At 35.9% G+C, this 17,804-nt stretch overlaps 1 protein-coding gene across 1 annotated transcript in view; it reads left to right on the top strand.

The window, feature by feature from the left end:
• The first annotated feature begins 15,396 nt into the window (after positions 1 to 15,396).
• The window catches only part of CABCOCO1 (ciliary associated calcium binding coiled-coil 1), a 155,123-nt gene continuing 152,715 nt past the window's right edge, over positions 15,397 to 17,804 (top strand). Inside the window, exon 1 of the mRNA XM_079138547.1 lies at positions 15,397 to 15,508. The gene's annotated coding sequence lies outside the window, so the exon portion shown is untranslated. The remainder of the gene's footprint in view (positions 15,509 to 17,804) is intronic.

Below are 17,804 nucleotides of genomic sequence, written 5' to 3'. Positions count from 1 at the left end.
GTTTCAATTTGTAAGTGCAAGTTTGAGAAAATCATCTCAAGTAAAGGCTAGTTTTGAAAATCATTCTGTTCACCACCCCCTTCTCAGCAATGTAATGAATTATTAGTAATATACTGAAGGCATATGGCTCTGCCAAAATTTACTTCCTGTTTCTACTTGGGTTGGTTTAGTATTATTTTCCAATGTTCCAAAATTGCATGTCAGAATTTATTTGAAAACATAATAATTTGGGAATGGATATCTTGCTAATTAGAGCATCTGTCTCAAGCTACAGCTCTTCTCTTCTCTTTGCAACATCCTGATTTATAATGATCATCTCACCTTTGCAGATATTGCACAATATTTAGGAATAATGCTGAATCTCATTCTGTCTCTGGAATAACAAACTCATTGTGGGTTATGCTACTCTGTTGCTACCTAAGAATTATCTCTAGGCTTTGTTCCCTATTGGTTTGGTTTCTTGCCAAAGTTGTGATTTATGTTCACTTGCTTCTAGAGTATATTATTGCAATGTTTTCATATACAGACTAACTGATTAGATTTTGCACAGAAAAAATTGAACACACTTCACTTAATCATGTGTGTTACACATAATTCCCTGTTTCTTTAGCCTTTCTCATAGTTTCCTTTTCTGAAGTGTGGTATGGAGTCTACATCACCAAAGTAATCTATAATGACAATCTGAATTGATGAATTTGAACCTTATAAATCCTATGTTTCTGGAATTAAAAGTATACCTTATATCTGACATAGCAAATACCTGCTAATATTTTGATAAATGGAAGTTTTATCTAAATACCTGTCTGAGTCAGAACTGATTTTGTTTCTGCTTGTCTTTTCTCTCATTTAGGTTTCAACATCACCTATATGTACAATCTTATCCTTATGGAGTTGGGGCCCTGTAGATTTCCTGGCATGAAGGAAATATAGTGCTGCAGAAGGAAGGAACTTCTTACGTAATCTAACCTTTCTTTTCATGCAACAAACCTTGTTCAGCATCCCTAGTTGATAGGCATTCAAAGTACCCCCTTTAACCTGATCACTTTCAACAATGAGAAGTTCAGTACATTAAAAGGCAGCTGATATCATCATGGTTGAGTAGTTGTAATTGCTAATCCCTTCTTCCTTTTCAATAGGGTCTCAAGTCTCCTGTGTGGTAATCTCCACCCAAAGGTCTAATTTTTTTTTTCTCTTTTCTGAAGCCATTTCTATGGACTGAATATTTGTATCCCCTCCCTCAAAATTCATATATTGAAACCTTAATCCTCAGTGTGATGGTATTTAGAGATTATGCCATTTGGGAGGTAATTAAGTGATGAAGGCAGGATCCTTATGATGAGATTGGTGCCTTTATAAGAAGAGACTAAGCGAGACCTTCCTCTTTGTCTCCCGCTGGCTTGCTCCCTTCTCCCTATCCCCCAAATGAGAATACAGGGAGACCTTCGCTAAAATCTTAACCATGCTGACAACCTACTCTTAAACTTCCAAACTTTGGAACTGTGAGAAATAAACATTTGCCATTTAAGCCACTCAATCTATAGTATTTTTGTTGTTGCAGCCAGAACTAAGATAGCACTGCAAAAGAATTTTACATAGCAACCATTTATAAAACACACACACAATTAAATTTCTCTTAAGACTTTTCTCCAGACTAAACATGCTCAATTTCTTTTGGCTGTTTTTCATACCCATGGTTTTTAAATATTTCACTTTCCATTCAATTGTTCAGGAATCACTTCATTTTATCAGTTTACCCCCCAACAACCAAGCAGTCCATGGATTACTTAATATTTCCGAACTTATATGGTAATAGACATACATAGACTGAGTCTTCCAAGATAAAAATCTTAGATACTAAGAAATCCTTTGAAGATACCAATGCAGAGAGAAAAAAAAAAAAACTTACCAGACAAGCACTCTGCACAAGTCCATGAGAGAAAAAAAAAATTAAATTAAATATAGTCACATTGACTCATGACTCAAGGTTCTTATTTATTTCCTAAAAGAACGGGTGTATGTTATATTTTAAAATTCAAAAGAATAGAATCCAAGTTATAGTAATATTCATACGGGGGTATCACTATTACTGGTTATTGATTTTGATTATTTGAAATTTCTAATTTTTTCTTCATTGAGCTAGCATGGTTTATACACATTTTTTAAAAAAAATTATTGAATTTGCCAATCAATTATTTTGGTACAGACAACTTCCAAAAGTTGAACCTCTGGGTAGTAAGAAATAAATGTAAATTATACACTAAAACCTTTTGTATAAAACAATTACAGTTTTATGATTGAGGCAGAATCCATGAGAAATTATCTATGATCCTCAAGTAAAGGCAAGGAGTTTGAACAAAGAATTCATCTGAAACATTCAGGCAAAGCACTGCCTCTGGGTATGTTGTTTGAAATCCATTTCTTTTGGAACCTTGATGTGGAAGATACATGTACAGTAATGTTAGCCTACAGTAACACACAACAGAAAATGTATTATTAAACTTAGAATACTTATAAGCATCCTTAGACAAAAATGCCCAAAGTAGCTGCCTGAATTGAGACATCTGGAAAATGAAGGCATTATGTGTTGACCTGGGATAATTTGCTATGATGCTGGTGATTTTCTATTCATTTTCTTCAGTACTTTTCAAAAGACTATTGTATTTAAAAACCAAATTGCTGGCACCATGCAATTTGGAAAAAAAAAATACATCAAGTACACAAATTACTGGAGAAAAACGCTGCCTGTACTTTCCAACCAAGTTAGATCCACAGAAAATGTCATGTCAAAATCCTGCAGGGTCATCCTTTATACATTTATGGATGAATTTATTACCTTATTACCCAGACTATCCCCATTATAGAGCAAAAGCTGCCTGTGTAATGGAAGCTTATGCAAACATTGATTTCTTGTGGTTAACTTCCAAACGTCTCCAGATTATTCTTGTGCACTCCCGGAGCTTATCTCTTCACCCAGCAGCAGACAAGTGAGTTAATATACAGTGCATGTGTGTCCATTTCCGTTGACACAATGCGCAGGCTATCAGTCGCTATTAATTCCAGGAGAGTAAGGGCAGGGCAGAGGGCAGGCAAAGAGGAATTTCAAGGAAACAGTAAAAAGAATACGCACTGTCGGATCTCTTTTTGTGGAACAGTTCAGTTGTGCTCCACTGATCTTTTAAAGTCTGTGTTTGCACTACCTTCAATTACTCGCTGAAAGCAACCCAGATTGGCTGTACATGTCATTGTTTGTACAGCACAGAAACATGAATTAAATCTGTCAGTCTTTTGATCTGCATGCCAAGTCAACAGTGTACTCATTGTAAGTACTTATCAAAAAAAAAAAAAAAAAAAAGAAGGAAGAAAGAAAAAAGAAAAACCTCTGTTCTAACATGAAGAAGACAGGGAACAATTTTTGCCCTTTTGCCTATTTTTTTTTAATCACACCTCCCATAATATTCTTCTTTAAAATGACATTTTATTTGTCAATAGAAAAAAATCTTGTCAGAGGCAGTTCTTAATTGTAGATTTTGAGGTCTGTGGAGGCTGTGATACCTTTTTCCATTTAGTGCAGAACCACATGAGTAATAGAAAGAGAAAGGTAAACAGTGACACATGAAAAATACTGTTTTGCAATACTTCTGGTACAGTGTGAAATTCCTTCCTTTAGAACTTTTTATACAATCGAATATTCTGGAAGTAGAAAGAACATGAAACAATCTTCTAGGAGGAAGAGAGGAGAACTGAACTTCATTCAAGCTGAAGTTCAACCTTTAAGAAATAAAGTCTGTGGGAAAAAAAAGTTGGCACTTTGGCACCCTTCATTTTGTTTAATCACCAAAAATAATTATCTTTATCATGTAAAATGTTTCAAGAAAGAGAGAGATTCTTTTCCAAATCATGTCTTTGAAATTAAAAAAAAAAATTAAGACTAAGACTAAAAGCTGTCTGACTTTTTAACTTAGTTTATTATAAGGTTGGCATTTTAAAAAAGAAAAATGTTCAAAAATTTGAGTTTACATCACAAAAAAATGGAAGGAGATAGATAACACTGATGGTTGAGCAATTCTCAAACTTCAGCTTATTAACTGTTCCTGGTAATTTAATAAATTGAAGATTGTGTCTATGCAGCCATTTAATGTGAAAAAGGATAAGGAAAGTTTCAAAAGGAAGATAGTGCAAAGTAGAGAAAAGATCTCAGTAATAATTCATATCTCCAAACCCTAAATAACAGAGGAGGCTCTTTGTGACTAAAATTATTTTTGAATTAATAATCAATGTTTATCCCCACGAAACAAATTGGAGGCGACGAATCAGGACCCAGCCTGGAGAGTTAAGGAATTTATCTCTGAGGCCAGCATCTTTAATGAAAGCTACATTTATTTTATTTTAAGAGCTTGAAAGAACTCCCCCATGTGACCAACAATTAATCTAAACCAATGATGTGCTGAAAAATCACTCTGACCATAATTGGAAGTCACTACAAGAAATTGCCTCTTTTAGACCAAGATGAGAACAAAGATGCTACTGAATATGTTGTCTTGGGTCTTTTTGTCTGGCTGACCTTACTGTAGATGAAAAATCGGTGACAGCTGTAGCTGTGAAAGGCACAAAGATCTCTCTCAGTATTCTGTATAACGCACACACTCCCAGCTCGCATTTCTTTGTTTCCAGAGGCATTTTATGCTCAAGTTTCAAAGCTGAGAGAGAAGAAAAAAGTGCCAATTGGAAGTCAAAAACAAAACAATGAGGAGATATTCTTTAATAGATTCATCTGCATTGCTTTGTTAGAAATCTGTGAATCAGACCTCCATTTTTACATCTCTTGAACAAAGTACATATGAGTCACATAAAGACAGAATCTCTGAATAGCAAATTGTCATAGGAAGGCCAATGGTCGTTGGTCCCCAGTTCTGGCAAGTAAAGTTTGCCAGGATCAAGGGAAGAGGTGCAGGTTTTGTTGGAACTGGTTCTAGTGCCAGCTTCCAATGTTTGATTATGTATATTAGCTAAATATTTCATTCCTCCAAAATGGGGTAGAAATTTCAGAAGAGCATACTTTGAAACATATTCCCCGTATTTCCTGCCTTCAAACAGGCCAACAGTACCATTAAATGTATTGTCTCCAAATCTCTCTGTCCCTCTCTTTCTCTGTCTCTCTTGCATTTCCTTTCACAAGTTCTTGCCAGAACTTAAGGAACCATGAATCTGGAAAACAGTCTTCTGTTTTTAATCATAAAGGCCTCCTTTTGAACTTATCTGTTGAACATCACATTCTGAATTCCCTCATACAGGAACAGGAAGTATTACAAGTAGTCAATCAGACTGATACTTGGGGCATGTAAAATCTCATGGCTAATAATAAATTTGTTATTTTACTAATAGTTGTTTAGTGAATCATTAGTAATAAGTTAAAGACTTACTTCTAAAAAAACTACTCTACTTTTAAAAAACTATAAAATCAGGGAATTTCAAGTCCAAACATGAAAATGATGTTATTTTCTATGCCCTACTGAAATGTGGAAAACAGAACAAACAGATAGATCCTTCCACATAAGTATCTTAGAAAATCTAACTTTTAGTTAAGACTTAGCTGCCAAGTTTGAGGTACTGTTCTCTAGGCTTCATATTCAGCATCAGCAGCTGATTTATTAACCAGCCAAGATTCTGGGAAGCCTTACTGTAATGTTATGTGCAAAGGTTTAGATAGATTGAGGCCCTATAGCTCAGTAGTTATAAATTTGGAATTTGGTGCCAGACAGACCTGAGTTGACATTCCAGTTCTGTCATTTACTGGCTGTGTGGCCTTAGGCAAATTACTTTACTCTCTGAACCTGTGTACTCAACCATTAGAAGTGGAAAATAAGAGCTTTACAAGTTTGTACAAGAGAGCTTTTGCGTTTGCCAGCAGGATTAAGAGAGAAAACTCCTTTAAAGCACTGGCAAGTAGTATGTGCGCAACTGAGGGCAGCAACTGTATATTTTATTATTGTTGAGTTAAAGGTTCTATCAGCTGTCAGTTATCCCCCAGGGAATTTGGTTCATTGATTTATCCTTCACACTCATTGAAATCTCCAGTGGTTTCTAGAAGGGAACATGAAACAGAGGGAGGCAGGAAGAACAGCCAGTGAGAAGAAGTAGAGTAGGAGGGAAAGTTCTGCTAATCAACGAATCCGGTGTTGACTTTGAAGTTCTCTGCCAAAGGGATACCATAAAACTCCAGCTATTGAATTCTTTTTTAAAAAAATATTTTCAAAAATATTTTTTGTAGTTGTAGATGGACAGAATGCTTTATTTTATTTGTTTATTTTTATGTGGTGCTGAGAATCCAACCCAGTGCCTCACACTTGCTAGGCAAGGGCTCTGCCACTGAGCTACCACCCCAGCCCCAGCTATTGAATTCTAAGCTGAGAATTCTAGAATTCTATTAGAATTCTAATAGAATTCTATTCTAATTCTATTCTGTTTTCACAACAGAAGCCCCTGGACACTCCAGAGATACTGGAAAAGACTGGTGAAGTTCTAGTTGCTCTATACAACAATAGTGACGAAACCACACATAGGCAAAGTTTCAGTCACATGAATGTTAGGCAGAGTGTTGAATGGAACCAGTGAGCGAAAGGCAACTTAAAGACCCTCTTTGGGAAGGAAGCTTGGGCTTCTGCCCTTGAATGCCACTCCTAAAAGTAAAGCTCCTGAGTCTCAGGAACACATTGAATGTACACACACTTGCACTTGCACACACACACACGTACAAACACAAATGCTCTTCTTATTTCAGAAATGGTTTGGTACAACATTTTATTTACCTAACAGAAAGCTTGATACCTAGAGTTCAGGGTTGGACACCAAACTAGTTCTTAAAGGACAAATGCTTCACATGTGTAGTTAGAAACACTTTATAATATCTAGTAACTCACTAAATGGATTTTTAGTAGAAATCATTATGATCAGTGAATGTTAAGCCCACAACACAAGTCCACACAAAGCAACAATTCCACAATTAGTTGTTAAAGTGGAAAAAAAAAAAAAAAAAAAAAAAAAGACAAACAACTTCACTGTCCCTTACTGCATCTAAATCATTGGCAGTTTTATTTTCTGTACTCCAAAATGTGAGTTATCACCATGTTTACTGTTTTACTGACTTCACAGCCCTCAGTGCTATTTGACATTATCTTAGTCATTTCTTTGTCCACTTGTTTAATGCCTGCCTCCCCAGTCTAGAATAAAAACTCTCTGAGAACAGAGATTTGCTGTATTTACTTCTGAGAACACTGACACTTATTTTTGCAAAACAAGCATGTGTTGAGTACTTGCTATGGACAAACACAATGATAAGCTCCTTCCACAAATGTTATTATATAATTAGTATCCCTATGTATACAGAAGGAATATGAGACAGATGGGTTAAGTAACTTTCTGAATCAGACAGCAAGTAGATGATAGCACTGGTATTTTAAAATATTGAGTCTATTAAGGCATGATTTATCTACAGTAAAAGTTTACCATTTTAAGTGTGGAGATTAATGGGATTTGACAAATTTTTAGACCTTTGTAGCCACCATCACCATTAAGACACAGAATATTTCCATTATCCCAATACATTTTCTGTTGGCTTTTCTGTAGTAACCCCACTGAGACTGGCCACTGGCAATCAATGTTCTACTTTCTATCACTATAGACTTCTTTATGAAATTCATATTGAAACCCACATCAGAAACCACATTGGCTACTTTGTTTCTGAAGCCATTTCTGGAGTACCATGTTCTTTGACTCCTACACAGGTGACATTCAGAAGTTTAGTTCAAATTGTTATATATTCCAAAGATTTTATAGTAAAAGCTACTTACGCAAACATAAATGTAAATAAATAAAAATATGCCCACCATTATTTATTGAAGGATAAAAAGAACTTCAAATATGAGCTAAACTGATTCAAATTCTGTTTGTTTGTTTGTTTGTTTGTTTCCTCTTGCTAGGCTTTGTGACTTTGGATGAGTTTTTCACTTGCCAAGTCTGTTTCCTGATCCACATGAAATAGAGATATTTATAAACAATTGTAAAGATGGTAAAAACATTATGAGAGGTCATGTAATTAACATACAGATCAAGTTGCCTACACCTAACAGACCATTGATAACCATTGCACACTTTACTATTTCTCTTCCAGATACAGGTCACATGGCTTTAGATGCTGAGAAGTGTTTTTTTCAAAGTACCACAATTGCCTATGGAAACTCACAGGCATCTATGTGAAGTAGATGAACAAATTATTACTCAGATTCTTTAGATGGAGAAAGTAAAGCAAAGGACCCTCAAAGTCAATTTGCATGGGTTGCAAAATAAACCATTGGCAGAGTAAGGTCAAACTCAAGATTGTTTCCAAGGAGACCCAAAGTAATTATGTCTATTTTTCATTGCCACTACATTCCTGCTCAGGTGGTGGGAGGAAGGCTGCCATAATTACTTTGGTAGGTGAGGAATCTCAAAGATGGGTGGGTTAAATGACTATAATGGCTTGGATATGATGTATCTCCCTCCTATAAAGCCAGGGACATCCAAAGGTGAAATGCTTGGATTTTTGAGAGCTATAATGTCATCAGTTGATACTAGTTTGAATGGACTAACTGGATGATAAGTATAGGCAGGTCGGGCATGACTAGAAAAGGTGGATCACTGGGGCTTTCCCTAGAGAGAGAGGTGCATATTTCCCGTGACCCCTGTCCCTTTTCCTCTGTCTCTTCTTCCTGGACACCATGAGCAGAGCAGCTTTGCTCCACTATACCCTTCCACCATGATGTTCTGCCTAACCTTTGACCCAGAACAATGGAGTCAGTCAACCATGGACTACCTCTATGAAACTGTGATCTGGAATAAACTTTCCTTCCTCTAAGTTGTTCTTGTTAAGTATTTTGGTTCCAGAAAAGAACAGACTAACACAATGACCTGTAAAATTTATTAATGTTAAATAATAACAGCAAGGACTAAAGTGTTAACCTCTGGATTTACCATTTTCTTAACATTGAGCTTGCCCATCTCACAAACGTTAAAGCTGAAACTTTGTAAAAATGAATTGCTGATAGGCATACTCAAGAAAAATGAAAAGAATAACAAGACAGAAGGGAAATGGAAAGAACTCTTAAGAAATTTGACGGAATAAAGATAAACACTGAAAATGGTAGAAGTTGTGAATATGGCCCATATGTTCTTCTGGAGCCTGAAATTACCCAGACAAATAGGTGGGAATATATGACTGCTAGACAGACAATGTACCAGAAATACCCATTTAGGGATATAGTAATCAAAGTATTATCAAGAAATGTGTCTTCAAGATCAAAGAGAATATGCTATCCCTATGATGACTCAGAAATTTCAAAATTTCTGGTTTATGGCTGCATAAAATGAGTTATTGGCTTGAACCAGAATAGAGAAGACAGACTTGTGATTCAGGGGAAAAAAAAAAAAAAAACTTTACTCCTTTTTAGCTAGCTCCTTGCAAAAGAATGTTATGATAGTTGGTGAAGAAGCACTTTCTAAAATAAGAATATCTGTTTTGGGTACAGAACAATTCTTAATATTTCCATGTTTTAAAAGCAGTAGTTTCCAGCACTGTTTAAAAATTAATAGAGTATGATGTTCCAGAATTCTTATACCCTTTTCTGAAGACTGTGTGGAAAGGAGGATTTTGCTGATATTAAGTCACAAGCTATATAAGGCATACCTCTTGAATATGTGCTGGCACTGACTTCATTTCACTTCCAAGAGCTAACCTACTTTTTTTCTCTTTAAGATATAGCAAAATGAAGACTATACCTTCGTCATTTTGATGGAGATATAGAACTTCAGTTTCTAGAGATACTTTCTGAGTATTTCTAAGGAGAGCTTATTCCCGGGAGGGCTTAATGAACACCACCGTTGCTCCTGCTTCAAGGGCAATTTAAGAACAGTCCTGACTACAGGCAGAATGACAAATCTTCATGGGAGGTGTTTGAATTATGCTGGAATTCAGACCATGTAGTGACACACAATAGCATTTCACTTCAGTTCTTCCCTAGCCTGCCTCTTAAGTCATTGAAAGAGCAAAACAACATTCTATGTTTCTAGATGCTTGAAATATGTGGGATGTGTGTGTACATGATGTTGGGGTTGGAGAGAGAATGTCTTCACTCTTTATGGAAGCTACAATCTCAGAATTCAAGCTTCCAAGTTCAATTTTGCCAATTGATCTAAAACAGAGTAGATAGCTGGGAAAAGATAGACACTTAGCAAAGATGAAAAATTGGTGAAAATAATCACCAATATCTTTTTATGGGACCACAGTGCCCTCCTTCCCCAGTGTGTGACTTTGTAATGACTCTTATGTGTGCTCAGTTTTCCCCATTCTAGCCATCATAGCCACACTCCTCCACCTCACCCACAAGATATAGCATCCTACCCAAGAGCCATATGCCAGAACTTTCCTGAGCTCTTGTCAAAATATTGAACTAAAACCCTTTCCCACTCGAGATAAAATGGCATGTGACTGTAAATATATCTAGTTTGACTTGCATAGCATCTCTTCAGATGTGCACTAGTACTAGCCATTAAAAGCAGAGTGCTCACATACAAATCAGACTTTTGTACTTTATAAGAACTGGAAGATCTGAAAATGTTTGGCTCACCATTTTGGAGGAGTAAAGCCAGAATGCCTCCTTTAGACATGGACGTTGCAGGTTACCAAGTTCCTAGTGAGCTCATGCCACCAGGTGTACCATTTATTTTGAGGTGTGGTATGTGGTTAGGGACTTTCCATCAATGTAGTCCAAGAGAACAGAGCAAGTGATTCTTCATTCAGAAGAATAGAGGGGAGTTAAGAGGCCTGGGAGGGGGGAAGAGGGTGCCTCTGTGGCTACTAGGTATGTCATTGTTGCTTGTACACAGATAGGCATGACTAAGTTCCCACAGATTTGGAGAATTATTTTTTGTGTGTGTTGTTATTTTATCTCAGAGAAAAAAAATAAAAATTCAAAGAACAAAAGGAATTCAAGACCATCACCCAAACATCTCCATGTTGTCTTTTAACTGTGTTATTTTGAGTCTCATGGGAACATTCAATGATGATCTATTTAGGGGATGTTCCAGAACTGACTGTGCTATTGTATATGTTCCCTTTATATTGCACCAATCTACATTCTGCCCCTACACTCCTTTTTCTTTTCTCCACCCAGTACCCAAAGTAACCATACAAACATATGACAACATCTACAAACATACAGTAGCAAAATTTTTTTTAGGAGAAAATAAGGTCATTCTATTTCTCTACAACATAAAAATACAACATAGGTAACGGGATGTTTATGTCATTTAAAAGTCCTTTAACAAATTTTCACAGTCCAAGGAAGACTCTCATCTCTTTTCTGTCTCTATCTCTATCTTAGGCTGTTCCTAAGCAAAGCATGGGAGTTGGATTCACTTGGACATTGCTCATTGGGAAAGCCACCTTGTTGAAAGCCTGGGTTTGAGCATCAGAGTGACCTAACTTTGAATCCTTCCTCTGCCACTTACTGGCTCTGCCATCCTTGGATGCAGTATCATTTAATCCAGTTAGTAAACCAGAAACAAGGCACAGCAGAACAAGGTCTCCTCAGCTTATGCAAGTCCACCTTCAATTAACTTTTCCAGAAATTAGCCAAGGGAAACTGTGAAATTAATCTCATATTTTAATGTTAGCATATATATGAATGTATTGTGTTATGTGGTATTTTCAATTTGAATTACATATGGAGGAGGGTACAATGATCTTTTTGATACTTAGCTATTCTAAAAATCTTAGTCATGGCCTGTGTGTGTGTGTGTCTGTGTGTGTTTAAATCTCCAAATGAAACTAATAGTACATGTGCTCACAGAGTTATTTGCAAAGACTGCAGCAGACAAACGTGCAAACTGTTCCACTCCATACTGACAGGGAAGGGATCCATAGTAGTTGTCTTAAAGCAGCATGTGCTGCCTTTCCATTTTTGTCCTTTTCCCCCATCACAGCCCTCAAGGTTTGGCCTCTGAAAGCACCTCCCATCTCCAACCTTTCCTGACCTCTCTCTTCCCTTCTCTTCCATACCTTTCTGTGTGCTTAGTATTTCCTCCACTTATTTTCACCATAAGTTTGAAAGCTGCTTGAAGGCAGGAATTTGGTTGCTCTGTCCCACAGTGCTGTCCCCCAAGGGTTTCTGGAATAGAAAACTAGGTGAATGCATGGGACAAGAGAAAGGGAAGCCTCTAAGTCTCAGTGTTGAATGTGGGTACTATCTCAAACTTCAGCCACTTTCTGGCTTCAGTTCCTTCCCTTTTCCCCTTCGCTGCCTCTGGTTATTTTTCCTGCTGGTAGCTGGTATATGGTTTTTTAGATCAGTGGAGCACATGGGTTAAATGCCTCATTAGCACGTTTTGTTTTTGTTTTTTTTTTGTTTTTTTTTCCAGTGGCTCAAAAGTAGATGCCCTCAAGTGGCTCTTAAGACTACATGCACAGCCTTGGTTGTGGCAGCAGCCTGGTAGGAATCTGCATTCACTCATTCTCTGGACTCTTGAGTAAGTACCAAAGTGAGGACATCCCTCCCAGCTGTTCCAACAGCCTTCATTTGGGGCTTTACCCTGTGTCAAAGTAGTACAAACGGGCTTTTTTTTCAGAGAGGCCGAAATATATTCTTTATATACTGTTTAAAATAAAGAACAGCCTTGAACATTCAATCCAGTGGTTTTACAGTTTTCTAGTTGTTCAAAATAAAATTAAGTAGACATATAATGATAAAAGAGATTTTAAGGGGAAAAATATTCATTGCTGTAATTTGTCTCCTAAATAATAATAACATATCAGCTACAGTCTCTTTTATCAGAAATTTCCACTGTCTTCGTTTCCTCTATGACACAAGGCCCAAGACCTACATTATTGCATTAAGTTTGCAAAGCTATTGAGATGCCCTTGAGTAAGATTCATCATCTTGTCCTAAATTCTCCACACACTCCACTAAAAGCCTAGTGGCAGACTGAAGGGATTGTCAGAAAGCATAAAAGACAAAATAAAAATTTTATGCTCTTTTAGGCAAGTGAAGATTTGCCCTGTGGCAATTTCTGATATTAACTCATTAATCCTCACAACCTATCCAGAGGATAGATTTCACGAAGGAGCAGCCCTTGTCATCTTATTCACTATCAAAACTTATACCAGAGAGCTGGCCCTTCCCTTAGCCTTGGTCTCCTCAGAGTCCAAAAGGAATGGGAGACAGGAACAGATGGGATTCAGAAGCATCCCTAGAGTTCCCTTCACATTGAGATAGTCAGTGACACAACCCTGCACTGGGTTTAACGCTCTGTGGTTGCCACCTTGAAGTTCATAACCAATGTTGACCGAGGGGCCTTGCGTTTTCATTTTGCAGATTATACAGCCAGGCCTGTCTGTCACACATCACTGGGAAAAATAAGAGAAACAATGTTAGTAAAACATCATTTGGGCCTAGAAATGTCTTTGATATCCTCAATGATGCCAATAATATAGTAACAAAGTCCACATTTTCTATCACTTCATCAGTACTCCAGGTTTTCTCTACTTGTTCAAATTTACTTGGGTCTAGGTGATTACAGTTCTATCTAAAACATAAGGTTAGATATCAATTTTCCCACTAGAGTCTATTTATGCTACATTTACTTCATGTTTTCTTGGTTTGAAATCCTGTTTACTTTATAGTGTGTTTAATTGTTGCCATATAATCCTATACCTTCCTTGCATGTGGCACCTCAATATTGTGCAATTTCTAATAGTCAGCATGAAATCATAACTTAGAAAAACATTGCTGAGCTAATTAGAGGGACTATCAAAATAAATCCAAATCTTTTCTGGGCCACCATCCATATCTGAATCATAAGTGTGAAAATGTTTACAAATCATTACAAATTTTCCACATAGATTTGCTCAGTGTTAGGACCAGTCGTGTTTTTTCAGTCATTTGAGTTGACATGCTGGATCATCTCCAGTGAGAATACTGATTTTAGAGGCACTCAGCTTATTAGTGATTATAAAAATCAAAAGACAAAAATAAAATAGCCCTTAAAGTGGAAAAATGTAAGAGACATTCTTCATGGAACAAATTAAAGTCTTTCATAAACATGTTACATTATTTATCTAAAAAAAAATTTCACTGAGGTTGTAAAGGCAAGAATTGAAGGAAACTAGCCGGGTCTTAAATTATTTTGTATGTTCTGATAAAATTACATACTAAGAAAACCATAGTTGGAAGTCTAAAAATTATATAGGAGTGAATGGTTTGTTTTATAGAGGAATTTTAAAATAAGTGTTCACCTATCGTTACTTTTATAACCTTAGAATTGAGCTTCCTTCCACCTCTGCATAATTCTAAGACTGTTTTTACTACTTTATTTGAGATTCATCATACCTACTATGTACAGGCATTGGAAAAACCCATTAATGCTCCATATTTCTTTTTTCCGTGTTCTTATTTCAATTAGTTTGAACACTAGAAATATATTTTGGAAAATGATTAACTCATTTCTTTCAAATCCCTAAAGCCCTTCCTGTAAAAAGCCAGATATTATGTTTTAAAATTCAAGGAAGTAAGGTTTAGTTTTGCATTCTGATAAAAATGACTTATATATGCTTATATAAATGCTTACATAAATAACTATGAACCCCTAAAATTGCAGGTGAAATTTTGAGTGGGGGAACTTTTCATCTGACTCTCAAAGAATTTGTGACTCTAAATATAAAATGCCCCCAATGCCACATTCTTCTAGACTACTCGGTCATTACCATGAAACTCTTCAATGAGTTCAAAAGCCATGAAGTCCAAAATAAGTCAATTTTTTTATTTTAAAAATTTTCTGTGATTCAATGGTTTTATTGATTTGTTGTGCTTTGGACTCATATGGTTCTGTAATTATGTTTTCTGTTGGTGAGCTGTACATTCTCCATGAAGATACAATCTACCTTGTAGACGTAATTACTTTCAGTTTATACTTTTACTTCAGTTTATACTTTCATAATTACTTTTCACTTTTCCACAGTTTAGATAACTTTTGTACTCTCATATTCATTGGTGAGATTCATAAATGTTTAGATGACGTCAGAATAGAGAACATATATTTCCTTGATGGTAACAGGAAAGAATTTCTAACTTGGTGTTATAGTTTTGATGTGAGGTGGCCCCGAAAAACTCACATGTGAGAAAATGTAAGAAAGTTCAGAGGAGTAAAGATTGGGTTGTAAGAGTCTTAACCTATTCAGTGATTTAATCCCCTGATAGAGATGAATTGAGTGATAACTGAAGAGGTAGGGTGTGCCTGGAAGAGGTGGGAATTGGGGCATGGCTTTGGGTGTATATTTGTATCTGGCAAGTAGAGACTCTTTCTCTACTTCCTGATCTAAGGTGAACTGCTTCCCTCTACCAGACACTCTGCCATGATGTTCAGCCTCACCTCAAACCCCAAGGAATGGAGCCAACCTTCTATGGACTAAGACCTCTGAACTGTGAGCCCTCAAATAAACTTTTACTCCTCTACAATTGAGCTGGTCAGATGCTTTTAGTCACAACAGCAAAAAAGCTTTCTAAAACACTTGGCTAATATCTGCTAAATAATATGTGGGGAAATAAGAAGGATTACATGTAGATGACATTATGGTTTGACTAAAAGTAGAAACTATATATTTGGCCAAAATGATTCAAGTGAATTTATTCCAATCTCATTTCTATTTTGCTCTATGAGACTTCTTTTCCAAAGAAGAAATTTCAGTTACACTATAACACAAAATAATGCCAATAATTTGTCTTTGGTTTCAAAACTTTAAATATCATCTTCCAGATTCAGAATTTTGAAATGTGCTTCATAGCATTTTTATAAATTTTGTCTCGAAATACTGTCACTATCACTGTTTTAACAATGTGGAATAAGAAATATTTTTAAAGGTAGTAATGAAGCCCCAGAAATTTTTTTCCATATTCAACTGGCCAATGGACACTTATCAAATAATAGTAAGAGCAATAATATTGACTACTCATACTTATGATAATAAACAAATGCTATGCGATTCATAAGGAAACTGAGGCTTAGTTTCAGTAATGGGTCAAATGTCACTAAGCAAGTCTCAGGGCCTGGACGTGAATCCATGCCTGTAGATCAGTAAATCTCATGCTCCAAACCCACCCTGTCTGTAAGCTTGAGTACATGAAAAATAACTGATTGATATTAAAGTATACTGTTAAAAAAAAGTAATGTACATTCCTTTGGAAATACATACCTCACTCACAAGAAAAACAGTGATCAAAGAACCACATGGTACCAAGGCATAACAAAATTAAGAAAGAATCTAAGAGAACTTTTAGAATCCCAAGCCCTCAGGTACATGGCAAGGTGGTTCAGGGAAGACATGTGGCCTACTTGCAAGAAATTGAGCAATTCAGCTATTCTCTGACCCTCAGGCTCCCCACCTTGCAAATGGTCTGGTGAGCTGAATATTCTTTTTCTTTTTTTTTTTTTTTTAACATATTTTAGACTTTTTTTTAATTAACAAAAATTGTATGTATCTATGCTGTAGAATATGATGTTTTGAAGTAAGGACATATTATGGAATGGCCAAATCAAACTAAAAAACATACGTATTGCCTCACATATTTATTTGCAGTAAGAACACTCAAAATCAACTTTCTTAGAAATTCTCAAGGACAACTTACACTGCTATTAACTGTGGTCAACGTGGTGTAGAATAGATCTCTTGAACTTATTCCTCATGTCTAACTGTAATCATGTATCCTTTGACCTCTCCCAACTCCTCTCCATCTACCATTCTACTGTCTACTTCTATGCATCCAACTTCGTTAGACTTCAAGTTTAAATGAGATCATCTAGTCTCACTATGGCTTTCTGTACCTGGTTTATTTCACTTAATTTTCTCCAGGTTCATTCATATTATTGCAAGTGACAGAATTTCTTTCCTTTTTAAGGCTGAATGGTATTTCATTAAGTATATGCCACATTTTCTTTTATCCATTCATCCACTGATGGACACTTAAGTTGCTTCTGTATCTTGATTGCAGTGAATAATGCTGAAAGAGACTTGAAAATACAGATATCTCTTTGACATACTGATTTCATTTCCTTTGGACATATTCTCAGTTGGATGACAGCTGGATCATATGGTAGTTCTACTTGAAATTTTTGAGGACAATCCATACTGTTTTCCACAGTATATGTACTTTTACATACTCATCAACAGTATGCACATCCTAACCATTTTTTTCTCATTTTTAATAGCTATTTCAATAGACATGTAGTGATATCTTGTTGGTTTAGTTTTATTAAAACACTGATGATTAGTGATATTGAACAGTTTGGAATTGAACAATTCTTAACTTCCGCATCTTAAAAGTCTGTCAAGCCTTGTCAGGGAAAGGTTTCACAACAATCTCATTTGAAGTTACATTTTCAGTCTTTAAATATGAAACAAAATCATTGATTTTGAGTTACAATTAAGTATATATTCCTTTTATAATTTCATTTAAAAATTTTTTGAACCATGGTTAGATGATTTTGATCCCCAGATAAGTTAATCCATGAAATAATACAACCATGGAAAAAAATATTTTACTCAAAGAAATATGACTGATTTTCCTTCATGTCTACAACACTGTTTGGTCTAGCTGTAATTTTTCTGATCAATTGTTGGCTGATGCTGCTATGTTACATAATGTAGATCTTTAAAATATGTTATTTCTAACACTGAGAGTTTTCCTGCCAATTACTTCATGATTTTTGAATTTCCAAATAGG

Source organism: Sciurus vulgaris (genome assembly GCF_902686455.1).
Source record: "Sciurus vulgaris genome assembly, chromosome: 4".
Classification (NCBI taxonomy): Eukaryota; Metazoa; Chordata; class Mammalia; order Rodentia; family Sciuridae; genus Sciurus; species Sciurus vulgaris.
The sequence above is the reverse complement of the archived record's forward strand: the minus strand, read 5'-3'. Positions and strand labels throughout refer to the sequence as shown.